Source organism: Dipteris shenzhenensis, chromosome 29, assembly GCF_047967505.1.
Source record: "Dipteris shenzhenensis isolate YYH24624 ecotype China chromosome 29, Dip_SZ_1.0, whole genome shotgun sequence".
Classification (NCBI taxonomy): Eukaryota; Viridiplantae; Streptophyta; class Polypodiopsida; order Gleicheniales; family Dipteridaceae; genus Dipteris; species Dipteris shenzhenensis.
In genome coordinates, this window is record NC_141624.1 from 46,768,778 (window position 1) to 46,773,037 (window position 4,260).

A 4,260-nucleotide genomic window follows, 5' to 3' on the forward strand; every position below is an offset into this window, starting at 1 on the left:
GATTCCCCATCTAAGATATTGATTTCGTTTCGTTCGTTTGAGTCGGCTTACTATTGGTTGCTCGCTGGACTGGTTGATGAAGGCGTTTGGTCATGCTACTATGGAAGGAGGCTAGAGCTTGCTGGTTGTAGACATTGCTAGTCACGGATAGGTCACTAGGAGCAATCTCGTTTGGAGAGGCATTTGGTGCAGTCCCATCTAGGCACCACGGGTCGTGCTGCAATTTGTGGGAGAACCACCTTCTAGAGTGTTGAGGCTTTGAGGATGTTGCAAGAGGCACTGAGTATCGTTGTTGGAGTCCCATGTTACTGTGGAGCCTTGGCACTGTTAGACACGGGTGATGTTAAAGGACTTGCTGTGAGGTCGTATAGGAGCTATAGCCTTTGAAACCGGAGCTGGATGTGTTGAAGCACTCTATGCGTGCAGGATTTTGTTGATGGTCATTGCTATTTGGAGTAGCTGTAGGAAGGCTTTGGGTTTAGCCCATGCCTTGGAGGGATTGGTGAGCTTGGAGACGTTCGTGGATGTTGTTTGGAGGTAGTAGTCTCTTGCTTTGGAGAGGCATAGGCAAGGCTATTGGCAGTCATCTTGGAGGAGCTTGTAGTTGTGCTGGGTGTTAGATATCAATGCTCCACTCTCATGTAACTATGCGAGAACCAGCTAACTCTACTTGTAAGCCCCCCATATGAGGAGAAGGCATTTGAGTAGCTCGGTTATCCGGTAGGTCCTAGTTTGGACACTAGATGGGGGCCATGTGTGGCTTGATGGCTGGACGGCTTCAGATAGAGTTGGCACACCGCCAACTAGGCTACATGCAAGTGCAGGAAGGCATCCCTTGACTGACCGCACTGAGGGTAAACGGAGCATTTCTCGGGGCAGCCCACTCTCGGGTTTCGGGGTCCGTTTGGAGCCTCAGATGATCTCGGTTGCATTGCTCTATTTTGCACACCGGTTCTATCGTATGGTCGGTGGCCTATTTTGCTGACCCCCAGTCGACCGTTTTGGGTAGACTGGGTCGATCACCCAATTGAGCCTAACTAACTACGACTGGTGGCTATATAAGAGCAAGCTTGTGAAGCCCATTTCATCACTGGCTATAGCAACCTTGATTCCTTAGCATTCAGCCTCCGTCTTCTACTATTTCCAGCATGCCATCGAAGCTTCTTTCATAGGAGCGCATGGTTGGGAGGCAGCGCCATCTATTGTATCAGTTCTATAGTAATCAATTTTTTGATTCTTCATACTATCTTGTTTTCTCTCTTGCATATGAGATCCTGTTATCTGTTGAGCGTAGACGTATTATTTTCTTACATGGTATCAGAGCCTGGACTCTAGCAAGAAGATTTGGTAGTGTGTTTCTGTTTGTGAGCAGATTGTGAGAGATGGCCTAGCCTGCAAGACTGCGAATCCCACCGTTCGGTGAAAGTGGAAAGTTGGATGGCTCTAACTATCCACTCTAGAAGTTCAAGATGAAGACCATCCTAAGCGCATACGAGCTTTGGGACACTGCTACTGGGATGGATGTGAGGCCGATTGCGAGACCGGATCTAGCCAATGTAGGACAATAGATTGTACCAACTGCGGATGAGATTCTCGCGTGGATAAGAAGAAATGCAGATGCGCTGTGTTCTATTGTCTACAATGTTAGTGATTCCGTCATGGCATTAATTCAACATGTCACCATAGCGGAGGAGGCATGGACGGTCTTGAAAAATCAGTACGAGACCACGAATTAGATGATTCAGAATCTGGAGACTCAACTCGCGAACGAGTTGTCTGAGTCTGAAGCGGTAGAGAAGTTCATCACCAGGGTGAAGAATTTGCGTGATCAGATGACTGCGATTGGCATCACCATCACCAGTGAGAATCTAGCACGAAGGCGCATACAGATTCTCTCACCAAAGTACGATGGTCTTGTTATGGCACTAAATACGCAGAACAGAAATCCATCCCTCAACTTTGAGGATTTCAATGTGATGCTTCTGGAGGAGGAGATGTGTCAAAAGATAAGGATTGGAGAAGATTCGGCTTTCTGGACCGGATCAAAGAAAGGTAAGGGTAAGGACTCTGGTAACCCATCTTGTTTTGATGATAAAAAGAGAAAGAAGAAGATCAAGTGCTTCTATTGCAACAAGGTAGGGCACAAGCAGAATGAGTGCCGAAAGAAGATTGTAGATGAGAAGAACGGAGTAAACAAAGTCCAGCAACAGCACGCAGGCAACACCAATAGAGCTATTTGTAGCAATTGAGGAGATTTGCACAGAGGCAGTTCATGTACCTGCGAATGAGATGTGGATAGCAGGAGATCAATGACAGGGTACTATTTCTCTACCAAGGTCGAGTACAAATCTGCATGCTTTGCTTCTTGCAAGGTAGTGTGGTTGAGGAGGATTTTGGGGGACATGGGTGCAATGCAGAACAAGCCTACACAGTTATTATGTGACAATCAGAGTTGCATGGTGATTGCAAAGAACCTGATGTTCGACGCTCACACAAAACACATTGAGATTCAATATAACTTTGTATGCGAGCTCATCATGGATGGAGAGGTCGACTTGGTGTACTGTCCGACTACAGAGAATGCTGCGGACATCTTCACGAAGGCTCTTGGAAGAGACTTGGTGGAGAGGCATCTTCATCGACTCGGCATTGGGCCGAAAAAGTAAGTTCACTTGCAGGTGGACATTGAGGGGGGGTGTTAGATATCAATGCTCCACTCTCGTGTAACTACGCGGGAACCAATAACTCTACTTATAAGCCCCCCATATGAGGAGAAGGCATTTGAGTAGCTTGGTTATCTAGTAGGTCCTAGTTTGGACACCAGATGGGAGCCATGTGTGGCCTGATGGCTGGACGGCTTCAGATAGAGTTGGCACACTGCCAACTAGGCTACATGCAAGTGCAGGAAGGCATCCCTTGATTGACCACACTGAGGGTAGATGGAGCATTTCTCGGGGCAGCCCACTCTCGAGTTGCGGGGCCCATTTGGGGCCTTAGATGATCCCGGTTGCATTGCTCTGTTTTGTGCACCAGTTCTATCGTATGGTTGGTGACCTATTTCGGGACCGATCCCCAGTCGACCGTTTTGGGCAAACTGGGTCGGTCACCCAATTGAGCCTAACCGACTACGACTGATGGCTATAAAAGAGCAAGCTTGTGAAGCCCATTTCATCACTGGCTATAGCAACCCTGATTCCTTAGCATTCAGCCTCCGTCTTCTACTGTTTCCAACATGCCATCGAAGCTTCTTTCACAGGAGCACACCGTTGGGAGGTAGCGCCATCTATTGTATCAGTTCTACAGTAATCAATTTTTTGATTCTCCATACTATCTTGTTTTCTCTCTTCCGTATGAGATCCTGTTATCTGTTGAGCATAGATGTTGTATTATTTTCTTACATTGGGCTGCAACACTGAGTGTTGGAGTGATGGTTGGCGAGGATCCAAGGCATCATAGCCAGATATTTGTTGATGAAGCAAGGCTATTGGCACTGTGGGAGTCATTGGATATGGCGGCCGTGTGAGCTGCACCTTTGTTTGCAGGAGAGCTTAGAGAAGGGCTCGATTGCTAGGCTTGTAGTTGAGGTAGTTCGTTGAAGGCTCACTTGTGTTGGAGTCAGCCTTGCTTATTGTCAGCAGCAGCATGTAGAGTAGGAGCTAGGGTGTTGTAGTCGGCTGGAGCATAGGTTGTTGAAGGAGCCAGGAGCCCAAGTTCCAAAGTCCCTCTCTCTCAAATGAAGCCTTAGATGGAGATATAGAAGGCGGCCGAGTGGTTATTACAAAGGTGACAAGTTGTTGCAGAGGCCACCTTAACTCATCACCTTTCTCTCTTTCTCTTAATTCTCTCTTTCCGTAAGTTCTCTCAGGTAAAAGAAGACTCATACTCAAAGTCTTATCTATCTCTCTCTCTCTCAACCAGAATTCTATCAAAGAAATCAAAGAAAAACACTCAAGAAATCTAAAGAGATTAACAGAAATCTCTCTATCACTCAATGAACGGAAATTCTCTCAAATTGGACAAAAAATCTATGAACGGAAGTGAATGGAAGAAACTCATGATCACTCAAGAGAACTCTCAATCTCACAATCTCTCTCACACTCTCAAGAATCACAATGACCCAATGGAAGGCAAGGGAGCTTTGATACCATGACAAAATATGAAGAGGGGAGAGGAGAAGAGCGGAGATGAGGAGAGAGGGCACAGCTAGAGAGCACACCACAAATGACTATTTGCACACTAGATTTAGTTAAAAATGTAGAA